Genomic DNA, 15,756 nt, shown 5'->3' on the forward strand with positions numbered 1-15,756 from the left:
CGTCTTGTAATCTCTCACTCCTTCCCACGTGGTTCCCAAGTGTTCGTGGTCTCAAAGGAGCGGGCAAACGCCCAGTTGGTCACCATGTACTGCTGCTATAGATAGAGACCAGACAAGACCTAAAGGACATTATCGGAGAGGAATTCCTGGAAGAAATGGGCTCTACATTCAGTTGTGAGGACAGAGTAAGAGTCAGCCAGGAGAAGGAGTCAAGAATGTGTCTCAGATCGCAGGTGCAGCCCGGGCAGAGGCCTGGAGGCTTTTGGCGTGGGCACCCGTGGAGAGTGCCCTGTGCGGTCCAGGGTGGAGGGAGCCCCTGCTGGGGAGGACACTGGAGAGAGTCCGGGATGTAGGGCTTTGGAAGAAGTTGAGTTTTACTAGAACTGACACAGTAGGCAGTGAAGGGTGTCAACAGAAGTGACCCTCAGGAAAGGTACTTCTGGTTTTGCTTCTGATATTCTACAGACCGAAGGATCGGGACGGGCGAGAGCAGTTATGTCTGTCCCTTTGAGACCCAACCGGTCATTCATTTATACATTACACGTGCACTTCTGTGAGTCTAGGGGAGAGAGGGTGTAGCCACATTAGTAAGCAAAATGTATTTGCTTCTTGAGAGCTTAGCATTGTCAGAAGTTGACTTAGCCTAGAATGTTCTAGGAAGAGAGGAACAAATTGTGGAGGTTGGAGGGAGGGAAGGCTTCCTTGGGAAACAGTCAAAATGAGACTGGAGCAAGTGGGAAGTAGGAGCAGGTCAGGGGCCCCTGTGGTCACTGGGGACCTGTGTACTTAGGTGAGGATGGGCGAGCAGGGTCTGGGGTGGGGCTAGAACTCTAACAGGGAGCCTCTAAAGGGTTTGAAGTGGGGGTTGATGTAATCAAATTTGTGATTTGGGAAGGCTGCCGTGGCTCTCTGTGTTTGTATAGCGGGGAAGAGGGGGTGGGTGCCACCAACTGGGGGATCATTAGAAGACCATTCACAGGCTGGGATATGGGCATCGGGGCTACTTGGGGATGGCAGGGGCAGTGTGGATGCCGGCTTTCCTTATTGGGGGACTTGTTAGCGGGCCGACCTAGAGGCATTTTGTGGCTGGAAGAAAACTGATGGAGGCCGCCAGGTGGATTTTCCTCTTCTCTCCTTCCCTGCCTAGTGTGATGATCTTAGCTCAGCCAACATTTGGAACAAAAGAGCTAATTTCCAGGGTTGCCCAGGACTTTGTAGAGCTCCTTCGAGTGAGATCTGATAGGATTTAGGTTTGTGTTCAGATCTGGATGTTCACTTAGCTAGAAACGTCCTGTCATTTCGATTTCCATAGGGGTTTTTATTCCTGATAAAGATTGCTTTCTTGGTGAGAGGAAATTTAATACAGCTGTTGTCTTTTTCAAAATAATCATATCATTTAAGAACTTTAATATTCAAAAGAATAGAATATATAAAATATTTAAGGAAGTCTTTGGTGTAGTTTCTTTGCTTTCTGAGCTAATGTGAAGTTAGAGCCTTTGCATTACTTAATAGCACATCCTTGTCAGTATTTAAAGAGCTGATAGTGGGCGCCCCAGGCCCCACCTCTCAAAGAATCGTTAAAGTATTCTCTGAAATAGTGAGGTCATAAAGGTCTTGTTTTCAGAAATCAAACGGTTTATAATACGCAGCATAGCCACATTTATAAAATAATAATTAGTTCAAAATTAAGAAAGTGGAGGATAATTGATTTTTTTAAAGCCTATAAATAAACTTTCTTGTGCTAATGTTGCAACTGGAAATTTTGAAAAGAAAAATCCTACTGCAATATCATCTACATGGAATACATATATGAGTTTTACGCTTGAAAAGTAACTGCGCAGTGGTTTCCAAAGTCAGGAGCATTCCAGCTCAGATACTGGCAGTGATGGTTGCTGGTTTTCAATGAAAGAGCCTAAATTTGCCTTCTTAGCTTTTTTATTTTTGTATTGAGAGGGTTGATTAGTGCTTTGCGAGCATGATTTAGGGGCAAATTGAGGGCAGATGTCGTGTAAAAACAGTGAGATATTTCCATGCATTTTATTTTCTGGACATCACCAGGGCACATGTGGGGTTTGTGCCTGCAGGCTGGAATGCTGCAGGACTCCCTAATCCATCACCATTATGTCCTGGAGCTGCTCAGGTCATTGAATGCTTTTCTGTTGCTTGGAGGAAAGGTGGTCTGATGGAGATGATCAGATGTGCAGTTAAAGTGCTATTACTTGAAATAAGAGTAACCTAGAAACATTGCTCTAACAATACAGGATGAGGGAGGAGAATTGTCTGAGCTACTTGCAGTGGGGAGTCTTCTCATGTTTATCCCACACCGTGACTCCTGCCAATATCCGCCACAGTCCTGCACGGTAGTCCTGCCGAAGCAAGCAAGCACTTTGCTCAGAAACGCACTGAATTTCCTTGTGCCTCTGTTTGTTGGCTTTTTTTTTGAAAGCACATTTTGCCCTTTGCTTAAATGCCATCCATGCTAGTCAACTCTTACACTCCTTTTTCTGGAACTCGTCCATAAATAGCTGCTGAATGGATGAACAGAATGTAGTATCTCCATGTAGTGGAACATTATTCACACGTAAGAGTGAATGAAAAAGAAAAAAAAAAGAGGAAAATGAAAAATGCCACCTGTTTTGGGAAGTCCACCCTGACTGTTCAACCCACACTTTTCCCTTTGAAACCCAATCACTTATGCTCCACTCTACTCTTTTTGATAGTGCTTACCACCTTCTAATAATCTTTAACGTTTTCAAAAAAAAAAAAAAGAAAGAGATGCTGATACCACTTCAAAATATACAAGCCTTGATAACAGCTTGTTAATTGAAAGGAAGCAGACACAAACGGTCAAATATTGTTGATTTCAGTGATCTGAAATGCCCAGAAAAGGCACATGCAGAGACAGAGAGCAGGTGATGGCTGGAAGGGGCTGGTTGGAGGGGGATTAGGGAGTGACTGCTAGTGATAGGCGGATTCTTTAGGGGTGATGAAGTGTTCTGGAAATAGAAGGTGATGGGTGCTACACAACCGTGATTGTGCAGAAGACTGCTTAGCGCTGTGTCTGGGAGTGCCTGTTGTTGGGACATCTTTATTTTGTTCTCATCCTGCAATGTGAAGAGCCATCTTCTGCTGTGGTCATTCTACTCCTGTGAGTGGTGAGGGTCAGAGACTTTGCAGAGTCATGTTTCTTTTTTCCCCCTGGGTGAGTGTAGGCAAAAAAAGATTTAAGCCTAAGAAAGTGCTCCATCTGCAGAAATGTCTTTTTGTTTTGCATGGTGTAAAAACCTTGAGAGCTTTTAATCGTTGAGGCCAGTCTGTGGGAGGAAATAGCCCGTGAAGCCTGTTTGAGCCCGGGAAGCACCGTGCATCTCTCCCAGACACGGGTGGGGATTTCACCCCCGTTCAGGCAGTGAAGGGCCCAGACCCGTGAGCAGACTTGACAATCGTGAATATTTACGTGTATCCGCTGCTTCATCTTGGATATTAATTTCAAGCTGAGTCAGTTTGTGGCGGCAGCCTCATCCTACATCAGGAATTTATAGTATCTGCTCTTTGAGGTGAAGACCTGACAGACTTGATTATTTAACAGTCTGCCTTGAATTGATATCTCAGATTCCTTTGTCAAAAGCAAAACAGCAGAAATACAGACGTCCTTTAATGCCAATGTGACCTGGAACGGGATTAGCCTCTGTGCCTCAGTCGCCTTATCTGTGAGTGGGTAAGATGATAACAGTGCTTCCCTCAGAGGAGCTGGTGAGGGGAGACTCAGAAGCACAAATGGAGGACTTACACGAGGTGCTCATGAATGACCTAGTTTAGTGCTGTCAGTCTGGTGAGGCCTCAGGGGCAGAGATGTCAGAACAGAGCAGTCCTAGCCGGAGCTCGATCCGTGATGGCAGCTGTTATGATCAGTATCACCACTGTTGATTATCAGGTAGTTTATGACTTGGTAATATGAATTCATGAATAATGTTAAAGAACTAGATATCTCAGATCCAGTTTACATAGTCCTCAAAATTTCCTCTGAGAAATAGATGGTATCTTCCCCATCTTAAATCTGAGATGAGTCTCTAAAAAAGTCTGTATTCCTCCATCTTTTTGCTTTAATTCCCCATTTCTTAAAAAACAAAGTTTTTAAATGGAGTTACTGGGGACTGAACTGAGTGCCTCATGCATGCTAAGCACATACTCTCCCACATGAGGTATAACCTCCTCCCTGATTTTTTTTTAATTTACTTTCTTAATTTACGGAGTTTAGAGGCCTCTAATTCTTTTTCTGGAGACTTGTCCATGAACCTGTAAATCTATAATTAATGGACAAAATTTGGTTTATTAAAAAAATCAATAGAATATTGTGCAATCCATCCAAAAAGAAATGCTCATTGACTTAAAATGTTTCTCCTTTAAGGTGATTTCTCCTTTGTGGTCTAGCTTAATTTATTAACAGGCATCCTCATCATCATAATGACCAAACTCGCTGTGAGTGGACACCTACCTAAGGCTAAAATGCTTTCTTCATGTTTTAGTTCATAGCAGGTGTTTGATTGTAGGTATCAGTGTCTCCTTTTTTGCAGCTGAGGGATTGAGAGATGGAGCAGCTTGTCCCAAATTACACGCAGCAGGCTGTGGCTAGCTCGGTGCTGGAACCCAGGCTGCACAGGATGCTTTCTTAATTGCTCCTCTAATCAGCCTCCCGTTAAGTGGTTACCCAAACACCTGTGACTCCATAAATGGCCGAGTTTAGTGATCTCAGCTTGATGATGCCTTCAAAGGAGAGACACCATTGAGAAGGTGAGACAGAGTGGCAGAAATTACAATTGTTTATTTTCACAAATTTATAATTCTCAGGTAATTACTTAAAAAGTTAATTTTATATTTTAGTGCTCTGTAAGCACTAAAAACATAACATTAAAAATAATTATAGTGCAAAAGAGAAGTGGGCTCTGAAAGTCCAACCGCTGCTATTGATGTTACCTGTTTTTCTCTAGTGGCCCTTATTGACAGAAATACTTAGAAAGACTGAATTGGTTTTATGTAGTCTTAATATGGAAGAAAAGATTGTCAGTGAATATTGTAAGTAAAGTCTTTACTCTTTTCTTTCCTGTTGATGAATATGTAAGTTGTTTTCATGGCTTAAGTACATTTCCTCATTTGTGAAATTTTAGTAATATTGTTTAATTTGTCTGACTGTGAGAGTTAGATGCCTTGTATACAAAGAACACAAGAGGTGCTTAATAAAAGTGCTGTCACAATGACAGATATTTTAGATTGATCAACTCTGAATACTAAAGAGTGTCGCTTATTTCTGATGCATATTTAATAAGTATATGTATGATATATTTGAATATGGTTTAAAGTAACAAGGATTCATTTTTTTTTTTGGTGTAGTATGAAGTTTTAATGAAATCTGTATCATTCTAGTGAGACAGGGACTAGTTAAATTGCCTTAATCAGATGACCTTGAAGATTATTTACACAGAATATGTATTGTTACAAATCAGAATTTATGTTGCCGTGTAACCATCCACTCAGATATTTAAATTCGTGGGATTCTGACCAGATCAAATAAGTTTAGTAAAATCCACATTGATCATTTTCAGGGAATAAGCTCCTCTCTTTTGTGATTAAAGAAAATTTTGATTTTTTTCTACACTCTTAACAGGTTTAAAATATCAAAACATTGATTTGACACATTACTTTTTTAATAGAGAGAATAAAGCTCATGCTGTTTTATTATGTAAATAAATATTTTTGTATGTCGACAATCTTGTATGATATCCTGGATCTTTGAGAAGTATTTTGCAAGATATTAGATAACCTACTGTTGGAAAAATACAAACGTGACTTTTATGAACATAGGCGTAGTACAGATCTGTTGGTTTTTGCTACAGTGCAAGACATGAGGCCTAGGATGCCTTTGCTGCCGATTGCCAGGAGGACACATTCCATGTCTCAGTTTCCCCTCCTGTAAAATGAAGTGGCTGAACTGGATTCTTTCCTCTTCTAAGATGAGTTTCCATGAGCCTATGTCTTCTGTTTATATTCAGGAGTATTAGCAGTATCAAATTAAATACTGAATATCCCTCCCTTCCCCCGAATCAAAGTGCAGTATATGCTACATAAGCTTTTAGTTATCTGATTCTCCTTTCTGATCCTACAGGCAATTTTTGTGTTGCATCTTTCCCGGCAACCTGGAAGGTCATTTTAGCCATAGGTGGCACTGTTGCACCTTCTTACAGTCTTAACATTCCTGTTTGTAAAAGAAGGCTTAAATAACTTTATTTTATTTTGATTTCTTTACTTAATGCTTCAGAAGAGCCCAATGTCTTTTATGTGTGTCTACCTGGAAAAGTTATTCTGCTTATATCTTAGATTTATTCTGTCATCTCACTGTGAACATTTCAGACTTGCTGTGCAAGCAATGGGAAAATCGGGCTTTTCTTCTAGTGTTAGAAACCAGTGAGCCGGGATTTTATAAAACAGCTAGAAGCGGCATCTGGACGACCTTAAAGGTGAAAAGTGTATTGAGTTCCCTGAGTTTTGACCCCGCCGCTGTGTGTTAATTGGTGGTAGGAGATTTGGTACATATACGAAGGGGTGTAGTTTTTTGACTTGGGTTTGGTTGCACGTGCTGCCACTGAGCCACGTGAGACTGAGACAGTTCGTTTTGAGTTTTTCCCTCGTCTGTGAGATGGGGACATTCATATATGAATTGTAGAATTGTGAGAATTAGAAATTATGTGCAGTGTTTACCACAGTGTGTATGTCAAGAGGGCTCTTAAACTTTAGCTGCTGTTTTGTGTGAAGCCATCATTTGGGAGTCTTTGGCAATTACTAAGAAACAGGAAAATAAGAAGAGCTGTTTTTATGATGAAAGATATTTGAGGAGGTTCCATAGTTCCTATACCCATAATTTAGCATCAGCAGAGTCAGGACAGTTACACAGTCGCCCTGAACCAATGTTAAGCCACAGAATTATTTGTTGCTTCATATATTTTGGGGCTTAAGGAGATCCAATACTTATACACATGTTGTCTCCAGCAGCCTACTGAGAGATGACACAAAAGAGTAGACAGGCGATAAATGTCTTCTTTGTTACTGATGAAGCCACGTTCTCCATGAACTTCAAGGCTGTGGGAAAATGCGTGTCATGATACTGTGTCCCAGAAATACAGACTCACCCTGTCCCATGTAGCTCTGGGCCACAGCGAGCCTTCCCTTGAGAGGACCTGCCCCTTCATGCACAGGGCTTTCCTGCCATGGAGCTGAGCATCCCAGGTGCTTCCCAATGGTGACCAACACTGGAGTGAAAGGGAGGGTTTCACATGCCCCGCTTGTCTCCCCGGACTCACACCTCACTCTGTTAGTGTGATGAGTGCTAGCTGTGGGCCAGGGGCCAGGGGTGTGAAGGGAGAAGCACTCTCCATGGCCCAAAAGAGTGGTTAGGAGGCATCCCCTCCCTCAGTTTAAACAGGTGGTGGGGTGGAACATAAGGGTACTCCCCAATTGTTTATAAAAGGAGAAATAAGGATGTTCTTTGGGACTTAGGCTAGCCAGGAAACACATAAGATGATTAGAGGGGAGACTTGTAAATCACTTTGATATTAAGTTGACATTTGTTGAACACCCAAAATGTGCTACATTCTTTTCTGAGCATTTTACAGAAATGAATCCTTCAATCTTCTCAACAAGCGAGTAAGGAAGGTTTGATTGTTATCCCAGTTTTACAGTGTGGAAATTGAGGCACACAGAGGGTAATTAAGTTGGCAAAATCACAGAACTAGTAATTGGCAGAGCTGGTATTTAAACCCTGGCTGTCTGGTTTTGAGGCTCCCAGAGATGGGCTTTTTGTGTTTAGCGTTATCAGCATCCCTGAATCTTTGTACCTCTGTGCATCAGTTAGCCTATAAAGGACAGGGAAAGGAGAGTTACATGGGTGCTCATAGTCATGTCTTGCCGCTGTCCACGGAGAGTGCACCGTGATTGGCGTTAATTGTCTTCTGGGCAGTAGATCTGTTCGTATAATAGAAATTTAGTTCATTGAGTTAATCTAGAAACCCTTCCTGCTCCGTTTCTGTCCATGCTTGCCATGTGACTGCCTGCCCGTTATTGGGCAGTGGAGGAGAAAATGTACTCATGGTTGAACTCTGATATTTCAGTCTGGTTCATAGATTCACGTCTTCTGTTACATTAATAAGCTAAGTTTCTGGTTTTCTTGCATCAGTGTCTCATGACTTTGGTTAATGTGAAACCAGTCCATGGGAGCCCAGGGGTGATGACGGTATAATTTCTGAGCACGCTGTGGCACTTCTACCCATGCAGACGTGGCTGAAGGATGTCCACCTTCCTCACTGATTTCCCCCAACAGCAGGGTCCTCTCCCACCCCTGGATGTGAGGTTGGGAGCTCTCTGAGTAGGCCAGTCAGAGGCCCAGTTAACCAATCAGAAAATGATGAAGTACCTGGAAGTGGGTTTAATAGAAGAAAAGGGCTTCCAGGTAGTCAGATGGGCTGTTCGAGTCCATTTGGTGAAAAGCTGTCCACTGTCTGTGGTTTAGCTGCTTCTTTGCTATTGAAAAGTCTGGAGTAGATGAAGGGATTTTAAAAAGCAGAAAGGAATGATTTCAGGTGGTATGTCCACACTGGTGAGAAGTGATGGATGACCACCAGTGTGAGGCATAGACAGAGTCTTACAAACTTCATAAAACAGCATTAAAAGCTCTGCCATCTGAGTGCACTTCATATGGGGTCCAGATCATCACTGGTGACGCAGTGAGGGCAAGTAACTGATGATGGCAGAAAGAACATGGACGCATCAAAAAGGTCTCGTTCACGTTCCCTGTTTAAGGGATGCGGCACAGTGTAATATATTTGAGCTGGTTTTTCACTGAAAAATTTTTAGTGTTTTCTGGGACTCCCCAGTACCCCAAGGGTCTATGCAGCTGGGTGTCCCCTCAGTGCAGCACTGTCAGCGCTTGCCCTGGGCTGACGCGGTGTCACACGGAGTAGGACGGTCAGCGTCCCCGGCTCCTCTGAGCTCCGTCTCCTCATCCGCAGAGCCTGGTTTCTCATCCGTGTCTACTTAGTAGGGTTGTTGAGAATCACACGTGAAGCTTCAGGGGTGACTTGTGGTTGTCTCTGTGATTGGCATATAGTGAATATTTGATAGAAACACTTGTTTTTTTAGTATAATTGTAGTACCTAGGTTGCAGTGGTTTTTAGTCTGCGTTATTTTATAACTTTATTCTTATTTTTTTTGTTTTGCAACTTTGTTTATTTATTTTTATTTTTATTTTTTAACATTTTTTATTGATTTATAATCATTTTACAGTGTTGTGTCAAATTCCAGTGTTCAGCACAATTTTTCAGTCATTCATGGAAATATACACACTCATTGTCACTTTTTTTCTCTGTGATTTATCATAACATTTTGTGTATATTTCCCTGTGTTTATTCTTTTTTTTTTACATTTTTTATTGATTCATAATCATTTTACAGTGCTGTGTCAAATTCCAGTGTTCAGCACAATTTTTCAGTCATTCATGGACATATACACACTCATTGTCACATTTTTTTCTCTGTGATTTATCATAACATTTTGTGTATATTTCCCAGTGCTATACAGTGTAATCTTGTTTATTTATTCTACAATTTTGAAATCCCAGTCTATCCCTTCCCACCCTCTACCCCCCCCCCGGTAACCACAAGTCTGTATTCTCGGTCCATGAGTCTATTTCTGTCCTGTATTTATGCTTTGTTTTTGTTTGTTTTTGTTTTTTAGATTCCGCATATGAGCGATCTCATATGGTATTTTTATTTCTCTTTCTGGCTTACTTCACTTAGAATGACATTCTCTAGGAGCATCCATGTTGCTGCAAATGGCATTATGTTGTCGGTTTTTATGGCTGAGAAGTATTCCATTGTATAAATATACCACATCTTCTTTATCCAGTCACCTGTTGATGGACATTTAGGTAGTTTCCATGTTTTGGCTATTGTAAATAGTGCTGCTATGAACATTGGGGTGCAGGTGTCATCCTGAAGTAGTTTTCCTTCTGGGTACAAGCCCAGGAGTGGGATTCCTGGGTCATATGGTAAGTCTATTCCAGTCTTTTGAGGAATCTCCACACTGTCTTCCATAGTGGCTGCACTATTCTTATTTTTAAATATGCACTTAGTTTATTTATTTTTTTGGAGGTACTGGGGACTGAAGACAGGACATTGTGCATGCTAATCAGGTGCTCTACAACTGAGTAAAACACACCCTCCTTTTCTGCACTTGAATATAAATATTGCTATACACAAAATAGCTCTTAAACACCATCATGGGACCTAGTCACTGTATAGACAATTGAACACGTATGCTATTTCAATAGGAATAAATGTTGATGAGACATACATTTCTGAATCTGTTAATGTGCTTAAAAACGATCATAGGTAGTGATAAACACGAATCTTTGATCCAGTACTTCTTAGGGTCTGTTTTGCCATCAAGGGAAATTACATTCTACAGAGAAGGCTAATTGGGTCTCTTTGATATTTGGATGGTTTAGCAGATGATGAAGACTTTCAAAAGCTGAAAGTTTTGTATTTTAAATTAACTACAAAGTTATCTTCTACAAGTTGTAAGTACTAAGCTTGTGAAGTGCTCAGTAATCCAGGGGGTATGTGTCTGTGTCTGTGTGAACGTTTGTGTGTGTGATATCAGGAAGATAGAAAGAAGTTCCATATAGACTTCTGATAACTTTCTCCTCCATTTCAAGGTGTAGGCATATATTTACATAAATAAATTGATATTCTTTTGTCATTTGGCATGTTGGGAATAAGACTTTCTCATACTTGTTTCAGAAGGGTTAGGGAGGTTGAGCTTAGGAAATGGGAGGATATAGAGACAGGGAGGTTCTTTAAACTCTGCAGAATGAGAAATAGTAACTTTTCTCTTTTCTTCTAGAGCAAACTGTCACTGAATTGTAACATAATATTACTCAGAATTGCTTTTCTGATCAGATACAAGTACCTCAGATTTTTTAAGGCAACATGAAAGATGAAATATGTTTTAGCATTTATCTTTAAAAGCAGTTTTATTTTTCAAGTAAAAGGTTATAGCCTGTTCTTTCTTCCAGCGGTACAAGAAATTCTCATTGATCTATATAAATGACCTCTGTGCTTAGATTCTTTGTGTTTTTTTTTTCTTTAAGTGCTTGTTTCATTGTGGTTTGAATGAATGTTTAAAATTTCTGGATTTTGATCTTTAGAACATGCTGATTTATCAAAACTGTTAAAAACCTGATTGTTCTCTGCTCCTGGTTTGGTGGGACAACCTACTGATTTCTGTTGTCTGTTCAAGAGTGAAATTCTTCCTCTAGCCTGCAGATTATTAAGTGAATGGTTTGCAGTGTGCCTTTAAAATTATTTGTATGCATTGAGCATGTTTGTCCAGTGAAATTTAAATTGACTCATTGTAATGACTTTGCTTTGATTCTGTGGTTTTGATCCTCTCCACAAGAATTTGAATTCTCTGTTGCATTTTGTATACGTGTTCTTAACAGGGGAAGAAATTTTACATTTTTTACAGAGGTGGGTTTTCCTATCCCCTCTGAATGCCTTCTAAAATTGATACATTAAAAATCTGTTATTTCAGTGCATAATTATTTCATAAACTATTTTTTGGCATAATCAGAAACAATGACCAAGAATGATAATAAAAAATACGAAAACCTTCCTTCCTTTGAAGAATAGAAATCAGGTAGTCAGGCTCCCTCATGCTTTGTGCCTGACACACTTAATCTCATGTCATTGTGTATCATGATTCGGAGATGGAGTTGCTTCAGGTTTATAGATTTTTGTTTTAAAATTTGTGTTGAATACTTTCTCCAGACTGATGTTTCCTGTTGGGTTTGTGGAAAGAGTAGAAGGGAAAAACATACTTTGTTTTGTTTTCAGGAGGCCTGAGTTGATGAGAAAAGTGTTGAGGGTGGGCTGAGGAAAAGAGTGACACTCCCTCTCCTCCTGGCTGAAATTGATGAACAAAGAAATCAATTAAGTATATCGATATTTGACCAATAGAATTTAGCGAGCCCAAACTGGCTAGAAATGCACAACGGAAATTACTGAATTCAGCTGCAGAATGAGGTGCTTTACCAAGTAGAAGCAGCAGAGAGCAATCAGAAAAATCAGTAATATGATGAGATATAAAAGGAATATCTTTTATTTCTGAAACTTTTCTACGGAAAGTTGTGTAGAGCTAAAATTAAGTTTCAAGCATCAGGAGTTAAGAGAGTGGGTGGTTCCGTAGGATCGTTATTCTCGGATGTGCGTAGACCCTGCTAGAGTGGCTGAAGATGGCAGGAAGAGACCCACATCCAGGATTAGTCATCCTAGGGTGTCCTCCATAATGGTTCCATGTGGGAGCCCATGATTGGGTTAACAAATTATAACACAGCACAGTCGCCTCTGAACTTTAAGAAGAAAAAATATGCTTTGGTACTGCTTTGCAAGCAAGTTCCTGTGCATCTTCACTCCAGTCTCCTTTCCTTAAAAAGCAGAGACAATGCTTTGCTTGTGTAGTTGAGGTTTTAGGTAGCACTCTGCTGGTTGCAAAGCAAGGACCGAGACCCTCAGCTATAAACGCTGGGCTTGTGTGTTGTTAGTCTATTATCCCCAAAACAAAGACCTGGCTGGTCTTTTGGTGTGCTTTGTAATGAACATATCTAAAAGTGTATCTTGTTCCCCTCACCCCATGACTTCCCTAAACATACACTAATCCTTTGTACTCATGGTGTATTCTACAATCTCTGCCTCATCCTGTCTTTCCCGAATTTCCTCCTTACTATCTCACAACTGTTAACGAATTTTTCCTTTGATTATACACAATAAATATGGGAACATTTGAGAGGCTCATGGAGATGGCTCCCTACTCCCTCTCGATTTCTTGACTTTTTCCACAGAGCCTTGAATAATCATTCCGTGTCGGTAAGACTTCTGCCAGCCAGAACCCACAGTTCCAGGTGAGAAGGATGCAGGCTTTATCTCTCCAACCGGAGGGAGAGACAGAAGAGAATTGAGATATGCTCCCCCGTGATCCCTTCCTGCCCCAGGTCTACTGCAGTTCACCTGCAGCCTTCTGGCCTCTGCTCAGTGGGCCTCTGTCCCAGGACTAAACTCATCCTTTTCTTCCCTTGTCAACATTTCCGGTACCTTTCAGAACTTGGTCTCTTCCCTGCAATTCAACCCTGGCAGATGTGATGGTGGTCAGCGTGCTGGTGGGCAGTCCTTTGGGGACCCCCAGGAGCCATGCTGATTCTCCTGAGTCTATCAATCTGGGTTACAGAACAGTCGAGCACCGAAGGAAGCCCATTCACGTGATGTCAACACAGCATTTCATCACTTTCATTTTATTTTTAAATTTTCGGTGGAGAAAATATTTGTAGCAAACTCTTCCAGATATTCGCCGCCTGCTTTCCTCACCACCATTTCCTTGTTGGCTCTGGTGCTAGTTTTATGAATCAGGATTCTTCTCTGCTCATTTCTGGCAGCAGGGCTTGCCGAATCCTTGATCTGCATTTGAAGCAGAATGCTTCTTCGTGATGTCAAGGTGATTCTCCTATTTCTGAATATTTCGTGTACACTCAGCAACTGTTTCAAGTGAAATGCTCTTGTCCAATTTTGGTTAACTCACATTTGCTGATCTCCTGCTTTCATGCTGAGGGCAGTTTCTTTTTCCTCTAATAAAAGTTAGCAATTTGCATTTACTCTGGAAGGTACTGCCCCGAGATGCTTTTGTTCTTAACAGTTTTAATACAATTCACCCATTAAAATGTACATCGGTTTTTACTCTATGCCCAGAATTGTGCATCCCATTCAATCTTAGAACATTTTCATCCCCCCAACAGGATGCCCCGTATGCATAAGCAGACATTCCCATCTTCCCCATCCTCCCCCAGCCCCAAGGAGCCACTTTTCTCTCTGTGGATTTGCCTGTGCTGGACATTTAATGTAAATCGAGTCACTTCATGTAAGTGGAACCGTCTATTGTGACCGACTACTTTCACACTGAGTAACGTTTTCAATGTTTGTCCATGTTGTGGCCTGAGTCACTATTCTATTCTTTGCTATTGCTGAATAACTTTCCACTGTATGGCTGGGCCCGTCTGTTTACCCATTCACCAGGTGATAGGCATTTGGGTTGTTTCTGCTTTTTGGCTGTGATGAGTAATGTCGCCGTGGACACTCATATGGGATTTTTTATGTGGATATCTGTTTTCAGTTCTCTTTCATGTGTGCCCAGAGAGCAGAATTGCTGGGTAAGTCAGAAACGAAATGTTCAACTCTCTGAGGCCCTGCCAGGCTGTTTTCCAAAGTGGCCACGCTGTGTTACGTCCTCACCAGCAAGGGCTGTGCGCTCCACTTCCTCTGTGTCCTCATTAGTGCTTGTTACCATTTTTTTTATTATAACCTATTGTTGTGAGTGTGAAGCGGCTTCTCCTAGTGGTTTTGACTTGATTTTCCTTACAGCTAATGCTATTGAACATCATTTCATTGTGCTTATTGGACATTTCTATGTTTTTCTTGAAAAATACCTTTTCAGAACATTTATTAATTTTTTAATTGAGTTGCCTTTTTATTGTTGAGTTGTAGGTGTTTTTTTTCTTCATTTGGAGATACAAATTCCTTATGAGATAAATGATTTGAAAAAATTTTCTCTAGTGTGTTGTTTTTTCACTTTCTGAATGGTGCCCTTTGAAGCAAAGTTTTAAATTTTGATGAACTCCAATTTATCTCTGTTTTCTTTGTTCCATGTGTTTTGGGCTATTATTTTAAATCTGAAGTATTTTATTTAAGCTTTTATGTATAAAATATCTAAATTTGTAGAAACAGTCTAGGAGATGGGTGCGGTTGTTTTCCCCCGTCTTTGGATAGGAGACTGAGGTGCAGAAAATTTCACTGAAATATCAGTGTCACAGCTACCCAGTGCTGTGGGAGTTCAGACCCCTCATGTTTGTCCCCAGCATTTGTGATCTTCACCACCATGCTCCACTACTGCCTGGAATCATTAATGAAAACATCTTTCCTTTTTTGATTTCTTGTTAGTTTGTTTTCTCATTGGGGACCTCATCTCCTTATTTTCCTTTCGGATGTCAGTGTAGATTTATTATAGGGCTCATGTAGGCAGAAGCATTGCTATCAGTTAACTTCTATATTACTCACTCTCCAGTGATGATTGTTGCTAGTTGACCTAATCAAGTCATGCTTAAGTCTTTCCTGCTCATGACACTAAAAACAGTCATGACTTACAGAACGCTCAAAGAAGAAAGTACTTGATTGATTTTATTTTGCTACCCAATCAAACCAATCAAGTAAAAACCCTAGTGTTGACACAGATTATAAGCCCTCCAGAATAGGGTCACTGTCTTCCTTGTGTTTCATTTATTTGGTCACAGTGTCTGGATAGTGCTTTGCTGTCCAGCAGTTTTGTGAGGATACTGTGCTCGTGAATATTTGTAAGCACAGAATTTTGACAACAGACAGTGTTGTCCATTTCACAAGGGAAAAGATAATATAGAAATACTGCTCAGATCTATTTTAAAATTAAGCTTGGAAATTTGAGAAGAATTCAAGAAGCCATACAAAGCTCTTTTTCACTAATTTTAGATCTATCTTAGACACTTTATGGTTACATAGCAGAGTAACTTATCAAGTAGATTTGACAAGAGGAGAGTTATATTGATTATTTGATTTAGTTGAAATATTCTACCAG

General features: G+C 40.7%; 1 protein-coding gene across 1 annotated transcript in view; it reads left to right on the plus strand.

Moving 5' to 3' along the window:
- Positions 1 to 15,756, plus strand: part of LOC140694882 (trafficking protein particle complex subunit 9-like) — a 230,532-nt gene that overhangs the window by 133,194 nt on the left and 81,582 nt on the right. The gene's annotated exons all lie outside the window — the stretch shown is intronic.

The sequence above is a fragment of the Vicugna pacos genome, unplaced genomic scaffold (assembly GCF_048564905.1).
Source record: "Vicugna pacos unplaced genomic scaffold, VicPac4 scaffold_107, whole genome shotgun sequence".
NCBI lineage: Eukaryota > Metazoa > Chordata > Mammalia > Artiodactyla > Camelidae > Vicugna > Vicugna pacos.